We start from the raw sequence: 10,982 nt of genomic DNA on the forward strand, positions 1-10,982 counted from the left end.
CTCGACCCTTCCACCAATGGGAACAGTTTCCCTCTATCTACTCTGTCCAGACCCCTCATGATTTTGAACACCTCTATCAAATCTCCTCTCAATCTTCTCTGCTCCAAGGAGAACAACCCCAGCTTCTCCAGTCTATCCACGTAACTGAAGTCCCTCATCCCTGGAATCATTCTTGTAAATCTTTTCTGCACCCTCTCTAAGGCCTTGACATCCTTCCTAAAGTGCGGTGCCCAGAATTGGACACAATACTCCAGTTGAGGCCGAACCAGTGTTTTATAAAGGTTCATCATAATTTCCACACTTTTGTACTCTATGCCTCTATTGATGAAGCCCAGGATCCCGTAAGCCTTTTTAACCACTTTCTCAACCTGCCCTGCCACCTTCAATAATTTGTGCACATATACCCCCGGTCTCTCTGTTCCTCCACCCTCTTTAGGATTGTACCCTTTAGTTTATATTTCCTCTCCTCATTCTTCCAACGAAAATGTATCACTTCGCACTTTTCTGCGTTAAACTTCATTTGCCACGTGTCCGCCCATTCCACCAGCCTGTCTGTGTCCTTCTGAAGTCTATCACTCTCCTCCTCACTGTTCACTATACTTCCAAGTTTTGTGTCATCTGCAAATTTTGAAATTGTGCCCTGTACACCCACATCCAAGTCATTAATATATATCAAGAAAAGCAGTGGCCCTAGAACCGACCCCTGGGGAACACCACTGTATACCTTCCTCCAGTCCTTCACCACACGGACTGCAGCGGTTCAAGAAGGCAGCTCACCACCACCTTCTCGAGGGCGATTAGGAATGGGGAATAAATGCCGGCCTTGCCAGCGACGCCCACATCCCAGGAACAAATTTTTACAAATGGCATGATGGCCGAATGGCCTCCTTCTGCCACCTTGGGTCTGATGATTCCCTCCTGCCAAATTCCCCATGTTTTGCCCATGTGGCCCTTCTTAATGTGTGAGGATAGTCAATGGGCTATTCGGCCGGTGGGGCATCGCCGCCAAGCCCGATCCTGTCCACGCCTCAGCAGTTCTGAGTAGTGAGCTGGTGAGGCCTCCCAAGCTCATTTATGACGTAAACTCGAGCTCATCCAGAACTCGGCTGCCTGTACCCTACTGAGCCCCGTTCACCCATTACCCCTCTGCGCTCCTCCAATTCTGGCCTCTTGCGCATCCCCCGATTTCCATCGCTCCACCATTGGCGGCCGTGCCTTCAGCCGCCTGGGCCCCGAGCTCTGGAATTCCCTCCCTAAACCTCTCCGCCTCTCTCTCCTCCTTTAAGATGCTCCTTAAAACCGACCTCTTTGACTAAGTTTTTGGTCGCCTGTCCTAATATCTCCTTATGTGGCTCGGTGTCGAATTTTGTCTGATTTACGCTCCTGTGAAGCACCTTGGGACGTTTTACTACGTTAAAGGCGCTATATAAATGCGCAATGTTGTTGTTGATGAGTTCTCACCTGCCCATTACCTTGACACACTTCCTGCAAACTTTTCCATAACTTTTTTTAAAACTTCTCTCCACTCATCCCTTCCTCCCTCCTCTGAAGGTGCTGATTTTTAAATTACGTACCATCTCTGCTAATCCTGTCTGCTTGTCTCTCCTTCTCTCAACCGAAACATTATCGCATTGCTGTTTGTGGGATCTTGCTGTGCACAATTTGGCTGCCGTGTTTCCCACATTACAACAGTGACCACACTTCAAAAAAAGTACTTCATTGGCTGTGAAGCGCTTTGGGACGTCCTGAGGTGGTGAAAGGAGCGGGAGAAACGGGAGTCTTTCGTTCTATGTTTCTGCCACCTTCCTCCCATTACTTTCTTTTCTCGCTTTCTCCTTTTCTCACTCACTTCCCCCCCCCCCCTTGTTCTATCAAGTTCTCTCTTTCTTTCCTCACATCTCCTCCGACCTTTTTATTGGTCCCCTCTCCCTTTATTTTCAGTAAAGAAACAGTCCAAACACTAGTAAGCTTAAAAGAAAAGTAAGGCAAACCCATTTAACAGCTAAATGCATGGCTGCAGATTAATGGGGGATGAGACGCCGAGGATCAGTGCAGCATTAATAGTTAATTTAGTTAATGTTTAAGTTAGCATTAATAGTTAATTTAATTACTGCTTAAGTTAGCATTAATAGTTAAGTTAATTAATGTTTACGTTAGCATTAATGGTTAATTTAATTAATGTAAAAGATAGCATTAAGTTAACATAGTTAATTTAATTAATGTTTAAGATAGCATTAAGTTAGCATTTATAGTTAATTTAATTAATGTTTAGGTTAGCATTAATGGTTAATTTAATTAATGTAAAAGTTAGCATTCATAGTTAATTTAATTAATGTAAAAGTTAGCTGTCATAGTTAATTTAATTAACTTTTAAGTTAGCATTAATAGTTAATTTAATGAATGTGAAAGCTGGCATTAATTGTTAATTAATGTTTAAGTTAGCATCAATAGTTAATTTAATGAATGTTTAATTTAAGTTAGCATTTATAGTTAATTAATTAATGTTTAATTAAGTTAGCCTAAAATCTGTGCTCCAGGTGAGGCTCGAACTCACAACCTCGGCATAGCTCGCTCCCAGCACTGCTGTATAAGTACCGCGCGCTAACCGATTGCGCCACTGGAGCCACGATTCGCTATAATTACAGGCGGATGATGAGGCGCAGGCTCCAGCATTAAATGCACTATCTGCAACAGGCAGCATTGCATTGCAACGTTGCAACAAGACGGCATCTCCCCCCGCCGCCCACCCAGAGCTGCCCCTGAGATCAGAGCTCCGCATTGCAAACACTGAATCACTTTGCACATAAAACACTCAAAAGTCTGAGAAAAACCCAGGGCGCTGGAGCTCTGAGAGTTTACACACACACACACACAATCTGCATTGGCAGCAGGGTTACAGGGCCTTTGGGACCAAACCCAGCTGGACAAGGGAGTGAGGGGCTGCAATTCCAGCAAACATCTCTGATGATATTCCAATTGCAATTATTTTCATCAATTTAGAAATGTTCAAATGCCTGACACCCCGCCAAATTCCCACTCCAAAAAAACCCATCTCTGCTTCAGATTTAAAATTGTTACAGGAACAGGAGGAGGCCATTCAGCCCCTCGAGCCTGTTACACAGGAACAGGAGGAGGCCATTCAGCCCCTCGAGCCTGTTACACAGGAACAGGAGGAGGCCACTCAGCCGCCTCGAGCCTGTTACACAGGAACAGGAGGAGGCCATTCAGCCGCCTCGAGCCTGTTACACAGGAACAGGAGGAGGCCATTCAGCCGCCTCGAGCCTGTTACACAGGAACAGGAGGAGGCCATTCAGCCCCTCGAGCCTGTTACACAGGAACAGGAGGAGGCCATTCAGCCCCTCGAGCCTGTTACACAGAAACAGGAGGAGGCCATTCAGCCCCTCGAGCCTGTTACACAGAAACAGGAGGAGGCCCATTCAGCCGCCTCGAGCCTGTTACACAGGAACAGGAGGAGGCCATTCAGCCCCTCGAGCCTGTTACACAGAAACAGGAGGAGGCCCATTCAGCCGCCTCGAGCCTGTTACAGAGGAACAGGAGGAGGCCATTCAGCCCCTCGAGCCTGTTACACAGGAACAGGAGGAGGCCCATTCAGCCGCCTCGAGCCTGTTACACAGGAACAGGAGGAGGCCATTCAGCCCCCTCAAGCCTGTTACACAGGAACAGGAGGAGGCCATTCAGCCCCTCGAGCCTGTTACACAGGAACAGGAGGAGGCCCATTCAGCCGCCTCGAGCCTGTTACACAGGAACAGGAGGAGGCCATTCAGCCCCTCGAGCCTGTTACACAGGAACAGGAGGAGGCCCATTCAGCCCCTCGAGCCTGTTACACAGGAACAGGAGGAGGCCATTCAGCCCCTCAAGCCTGTTACACAGGAACAGGAGGAGGCCATTCAGCCCCTTGAGCCTGTTACACAGGAACAGGAGGAGGCCATTCAGCCCCCTCGAGCCTGTTACACAGGAACAGGAGGAGGCCATTCAGCTCCTCGAGCCTGTTACACAGGAACAGGAGGGGGCCATTCAGCCCCTCGAGCCTGTTACACAGGATCAGGAGGAGGCCATTCAGCCCCTCGAGACTGTTACACAGGAACAGGAGGAGGCCATTCAGCCCTCGAGCCTGTTACACAGGAACAGGAGGAGGCCATTCAGCCCCTCGAGCCTGTTACACAGGAACAGGAGGAGGCCATTCAGCCCCCTCGAGCCTGTTACACAGGAACAGGAGGAGGCCATTCAGCTCCTCGAGCCTGTTACACAGGAACAGGAGGGGGCCATTCAGCCCCTCGAGCCTGTTACACAGGATCAGGAGGAGGCCATTCAGCCCCTCGAGACTGTTACACAGGAACAGGAGGAGGCCATTCAGCCCTCGAGCCTGTTACACAGGAACAGGAGGAGGCCATTCAGCCCCTCGAGCCTGTTACACAGGAACAGGAGGAGGCCATTCAGCCCCCTCGAGCCTGTAATACAGGAACAGGAACATACCACATCTATCTGCTCCAGTGGCGCAATTGGTTAGCGCGTGGTACTTATAAAGCAGTACAGCCAGCGAGCTATGCCGAGGTTGTGAGTTCGAGCCTCACCTGAAGCACAGATTTTACCTCCAAACACAATGAATAAAATAAGAGCCATTTCATTATCACTGATCCCAAAACCGTGAGGGGGAGGGAAAAAAGCAAATGGAATCCTCGGTTTTATAATCAGGGTGGTGACGCTAAACCTCAGCACGGGACTGAAATGATCGGGGGCGATGGGCTGAATGGGGAAGGGGAGAGCTCATTCAGACCACCGACAGAGGCACGATACGCCAAACGTCCTCACTCTGTGCTGCAGAACGCTATGATTCAGCATAGAACATAAGATGTAGGAGCAGGAGTCGGCCATTCGGCCCCTCGAGCCTGCTCCACCATTCAATAAGATCATGGCTGATCTGATCTTGGCCTCAACTCCACTTCCCTGCCCGCTCCCCATAACCCTCGACTCCCTTATCGTTCAAAAATCTGTCTATCTCCACCTTAAATATATTCACTGACCCGGCCTCCACAGCTCTGTGGGGAAGAGAATTCCAAAGATTCACCACCCTCGGAGAAGAAATTCCTCATCTCCGTTTTAAATGGGTGCCCCCATATTCTGAAATTATGCCCCCTAGTTCAAAACCTTAATTTATTTTAAAACTGGTTTTAAGAAAAAAAAACGAGATTCACCACTTGCAGGAGCTCTGTGATTGGATTCTCTTTCTAAACGGGGTGGCTGAATGTGCCTCTGTAGGTAAATTGCTCAGGAGCTGTCTGAGTCTCGCTGGTCAGGGCGAATCCAGGGTTAATCCCCGGCCTGCACTGATCGCAGGAGGGCCAGTATAACTGACCCTTGGGTTAAGGAGAGGGTACTGGGGGAACGCCGCACTGTCGGAGGGGCAGTACTGAGGGAGCGCAGCACTGTCGGAGGGGCAGTACTGAGGGTGCGCCGTACTGAGGGAGCGCCACACTGTCGGAAGGGCAGTACTGAGGGGGCGCCGCACTGTCGGAAGGGCAGTACTGAGGGGGCGCCGCACTGTCGGAGGGTCAGTACTGAGGGAGCGCCGCACTGTCGGAGGGGCAGTACTGAGGGAGCGCCGCACTGTCGGAGGGGCAGTACTGAGGGAGCGCCGCACTGTCAGAGGGGCAGTACTGAGGGAACGCCGCACTGTCGGAGGGGCAGTACTGAGGGAGCGCCGCACTGTCAGAGGGGCAGTACTGAGGGAGCGCCGCACTGTCGGAGGGGCAGTACTGAGGGAGCGCCGCACTGTCGGAGGGGCGGTACTGAGGGAGCGCCGCACTGTCGGAGGGGCAGTACTGAGGGAGTGCCGCACTGTCGGAGGGGCAGTACTGAGGGAGTGCTGCACTGTCGGAGGGGCGGTACTGAGGGAGCGCCGCACTGTCGGAGGGGCAGTACTGAGGGAGTGCTGCACTGTCGGAGGGGCCGTCTTTCATATCAGACGTTAAACCGAGATCCCGTCTGTTTTCTCAGGTGGATGTAAAAGATCCCATGACATTACTGGAAGAACGAGGTGTTTTCCCCAAGTCACGGGGCCAATAGTTACCCCTCAACCAACGTTACCAAAACAGATTATCTGGTCATCATTTCAGTTTGGTTTGTGGGATCTTACTGTGTGCAAATTGGTTGCTGCATTTCCTGCAACAGTGACTGAGCATCAAAAGTATTTCATTGGCTGTAAAGTGCTTTGGGGCATCGTGAGATGAAAGGCGCTGGAGAAATGCAAGACTTTCTTCTCATAGCGAAAGTTCCCAGACGATTCACCCTCGGATCTCCCCCCCCGCCCCCCCAATTCCTAATCTACCCGCTGCCCCTTGTTGACATCCTCCGCAGGATGTGGGGGTCTCCTTCCTGAGGCACACGTCAGCCCGCCAGCTCATCTGAGGAAGGATGTTCTTGCCATGGAGGGAGTGCAGCGAAGATTCACCAGGCTGATACCTGGGATGGCAGGAATGACGTATGAGGAGAGATTGGGTCGATTGGGCTTGTACTCGCTGGAGTTTAGAAGAATGAGAGGGGATCTCACTGAAACTTATAAAATTCTAACAGGACTAGACAGACTAGATGCAGGAAGGATGTTCCCGATGGCGGGGGAGTCCAGAACCAGGGGTCACAGTCTAAGGATAAGGGGTAAGCCATTTAGGACAGAGATGAGGAGGAATTTCTTCACCCAGGGAGTGGTGAACCTGTGGATTCTCTACCACAGAAGGCAGTAGAGGCCAATTCATTAAATATATTCAAGAAGGAGTTAGATATATTTCTTAAGGCTAAAGGGATCAAGGGATATGGGGAGAAGGCAGGGACAGGGTACTGAAATTGGATGATCAGCCATGATCTCATTGAATGGCGGAGCAGGCTCGAGGGGCCGAATGGCCTACTCCTGCTCCTATCTTCGATGTTTCAACAGAAATTAAACCCGGGCACCGTCTGGAACGGGCGGCAGATTTGGAACCTCAGCTTCACGCCCGAGTGCCAAGACAAAAAATCTATCCACGTGTGTTTTTGTAACTAAAACGTTCTATGTACAAGGATCAGTTTGTAACTGCGGGCGATGCTTCCTCCTGTGTTGAGTAACAAAATCATCACATCTGTTTATAAAGACAGACCAAGTGACAACGGGCGAGGAACACACTGCTGCTTTTATTAACTTGTCCTCCAATGACAGATTCCCCAGCCCTGGGAAAGATCAAACAGAAAATCAAAACCAGCACAAAAGATATTCTAAACAAAACCACGCACTCTCACACTAGAGAGTGTGCCTTGTGAATTTCTCAAAGATCAAATTCCCAAATGGTTTCCACACCCTTTAATATTCCACCCAGTCTAATCCCACTCTCCCCCTCACTCCCCGCACCCTTTAATATCCCACCCAGTCTACCCCCACTCTCCCCCTCACTCCCCATACCCTTTAATATCCCACCCAGTCTAATCCCACTCTCCCCCTCACTCCCCGCACCCTTTAATATCCCACCCAGTCTAATCCCACTCTCCCCCTCACTCCCCGCACCCTTTAATATCCCACCCAGTCTAATCCCACTCTCCCCCTCACTCCCCACACCCTTTAATATCCCACCCAGTCTAATCCCACTCTCCCCCTCACTCCCCGCACCCTTTAATATCCCACCCAGTCTAATCCCACTCTCCCCCTCACTCCCCATACCCTTTAATATCCCACCCAGTCTAATCCCACTCTCCCCCTCACCCTTTAATATCACACCCAGTCTAATCCCACTCTCCTGCTCACTCCCCGTACCCTTTAATATCCCACCCAGTCTAATCCCACTCTCCCCCTCACCCTTTAATATCCCACCCAGTCTAATCCCATTCTCCTCCTCACTCCCCACACCCTTTAATATCCCACCCAGTCTAATCCCGCTCTCCCCCTCACTCCCCGTACCCTTTAATATCCCACCCAGTCTAATCCCACTCTCCCCCTCACCCTTTAATATCCCACCCAGTCTAATCCCACTCTCCCCCTCACTCCCCGCACCCTTTAATATCCCACCCAGTCTAATCCCACTCTCCCCCTCACCCTTTAATATCCCACCCAGTCTAATCCCACTCTCCCTTTAATATCCCACCCAGTCTAATCCCACTCTCCCCGCACCCTTTAATATCCCACCCAGTCTAATCCCACTCTCCCCCTCACCCTTTAATATCCCACCCAGTCTAATCCCACTCTCCCCCTCACCCTTTAATATCCCACCCAGTCTAATCCCACTCTCCCTTTAATATCCCACCCAGTCTAATCCCACTCTCCCCCTCGCCCTTTAATATCCCACCCAGTCTAATCCCACTCTTCCCCCACCCTTTAATATCCCACCCAGTCTAATCCCACTCTCCCCCTCACCCTTTAATATCCCACCCAGTCTAATCCCACTCTCCCTTTAATATCTCACCCAGTCTAATCCCACTCTCCCCGCACCCTTTAATATCCCACCCAGTCTAATCCCACTCTCCCTTTAATATCCCACCCAGTCTAATCCCACTCTCCCCCCCGCCCTTTAATATCCCACCCAGCCTAATCCCACTCTTCCCCCACCCTTTAATATCCCACCCAGTCTAATCCCACTCTCCCCCTCACCCTTTAATATCCCACCCAGTCTAATCCCACTCTCCCTTTAATATCTCACCCAGTCTAATCCCACTCTCCCCGCACCCTTTAATATCCCACCCAGTCTAATCCCACTCTCCCTTTAATATCCCACCCAGTCTAATCCCACTCTCCCCCCCGCCCTTTAATATCCCACCCAGTCTAATCCCACTCTCCCCCTCACCCTTTAATATCCCACCCAGTCTAATCCCACTCTCCCTTTAATATCTCACCCAGTCTAATCCCACTCTCCCCGCACCCTTTAATATCCCACCCAGTCTAATCCCACTCTCCCCCTCACCCTTTAATATCCCACCCAGTCTAATCCCACTCTCCCCCTCGCCCTTTAATATCCCACCCAGTCTAATCCCACTCTCCCCCCACCCTTTAATATCCCACCCAGTCTAATCCCACTCTCCCCCCACCCTTTAATATCCCACCCAGTCTAATCCCACTCTCCCCCTCACCCTTTAATATCCCACCCAGTCTAATCCCACTTCCCCCCTCACTCCCCACACCCTTTAATATCCCACCCAGTCTAATCCCACTCTCCCTTTAATATCCCACCCAGTCTAATCCCACTCTCCCCCCCGCCCTTTAATATCCCACCCAGTCTAATCCCACTCTCCCCCTCACCCTTTAATATCCCACCCAGTCTAATCCCACTCCCTTTAATATCTCACCCAGTCTAATCCCACTCTCCCCGCACCCTTTAATATCCCACCCAGTCTAATCCCACTCTCCCCCTCACCCTTTAATATCCCACCCAGTCTAATCCCACTCTCCCCCCACCCTTTAATATCCCACCCAGTCTAATCCCACTCTCCCCCTCACCCTTTAATATCCCACCCAGTCTAATCCCACTTCCCCCCTCACTCCCCACACCCTTTAATATCCCACCCAGTCTTGAGTTCATCCAAAACTTGGCTGCCCATGTCCTAACTCGCACGAAGTCCTGTTCACCCATCGCCCCTGTGCTCGCTGACCTACATTTATAAACCGTGTCCTTTTCTAACCTGTCCTTGCGTATCTTTCAATAGCCCAATATTGTTTTTGTGATGCTACCGTGGTTAAATAGCCTGCTGGCAAACAATGTCCAGGCTGCCATATGAAGAATTGTTGCTTAGACAGGGTGCAGGAATGTACCCGTGGAATCAGCAAGAGGCAACAGCTTCCAGAGAGAAACTTGATAAATGTTGCCTGGCGTCTAATTGTGCAGTTGGTGATTTTCAGTTTACAGTCATGCTGTTGTGTGTTTAGTACCAGCTTCGGGACTGCAACAGTCATTCTGTCCTAAAGTCTCAAATATACCCCACCCCCCGCGATCTCTGCGCTCCTCCAATTCTGGCCTCTTACGCATCCCCCGCTTTCCATCGCTCCACCATTGGCGGCCGTGCCTTCAGCTGCCTGGGCCCCGAGCTCTGGAATTCCCTCCCTAAACCTCTCCCTCCTCCTGCAAAACGCTCCTTAAAACCGACCCCTTTGACCAAGCTTTTGGTCTCCCGTCCTGATGTCTCCTTTGGCTCAGTGTCTGATTCTGTCTGATTTACGCTCCTGTGAAGCGCCTTGGGACGTTTTACTACATTAAAGGAGCTATATAAATGCAAGGTGTTGTGGTTGATTGAGGAATAAACAAGCATTATACTCACCCCACCCCATTTTCCCTGCCCTACACTTGCTTAAAAATCTGTTACATTTTTCCAGTTCTGACGAAGGTTCATCAACCTGAAACGTTAACTCTGTTTCGGTCTCCACAGATGCTGCTTGACCGGCTGAGTATTTTCAGCATTTTCTGTTTTTATTTCAGATTTCCAACATCCGCAGTATTTTGCTTTTGTAGTATACTCACTGACGTGAATCAGTCATTCATGAAAGAAAGACTTATGAAATAATACTGAGCGGCCTGTGGGTGGCGCTGTCCAGGGAAAGTATAAATACTCGGGCACGGGCCCAGCTTGCGCAGGACATTCTTAACAGGAACTAGTGAAGGACACAACTAGACCTCCATGTTGTAAAACAGTTGATTAAAGCTTTGTTTAATGCTTAGACCAAGTGCCTAGTAGTTTTCTTACGTCACTCACCTCATTGTTTAGTGTGCTATCCCCGAGCCCGTGGTCTGAGCTCGGCCTGGGCGGCGGTTGGTATGTTACAATTGGCCGCGGGGGGGGGGGGGGGGGGGTGGCGGTGTAAGGTGAGGGCGGGAAGGGAACCCCACCAGCCAAGGTCCTGCCCCTGGTCATCATCAGGTATACTTGCGTGTACTTATTGGGTAAGACGGGGGCTGGTTCGGTCCCACCGTCAAAGATGCCCACTCTTGTCTAGACGCTCACTTCAAGAATGACCACGA

General features: G+C 50.5%; 2 non-coding genes across 2 annotated transcripts; one reads left to right on the top strand and one right to left on the bottom strand.

The window, feature by feature from the left end:
• Positions 1 to 2,529: 2,529 nt before the first annotated feature.
• On the bottom strand, positions 2,530 to 2,624 carry trnai-uau (transfer RNA isoleucine (anticodon UAU)). Its single transcript has 2 exons — positions 2,587 to 2,624; positions 2,530 to 2,565 (listed from the first exon to the last, which is right to left on the bottom strand). It is a non-coding gene; the product is annotated as a tRNA-Ile (tRNA).
• A 1,881-nt stretch (positions 2,625 to 4,505) lies between these two features.
• On the top strand, positions 4,506 to 4,600 carry trnai-uau (transfer RNA isoleucine (anticodon UAU)). The gene is made up of 2 exons: positions 4,506 to 4,543; positions 4,565 to 4,600. It is a non-coding gene; the product is annotated as a tRNA-Ile (tRNA).
• Positions 4,601 to 10,982: the final 6,382 nt, after the last annotated feature.

Source organism: Somniosus microcephalus, unplaced genomic scaffold, assembly GCF_052327205.1.
Source record: "Somniosus microcephalus isolate GS21.2 unplaced genomic scaffold, FLI_Smic_1.0 unresolved_chr2, whole genome shotgun sequence".
NCBI classification, from domain to species: Eukaryota; Metazoa; Chordata; class Chondrichthyes; order Squaliformes; family Somniosidae; genus Somniosus; species Somniosus microcephalus.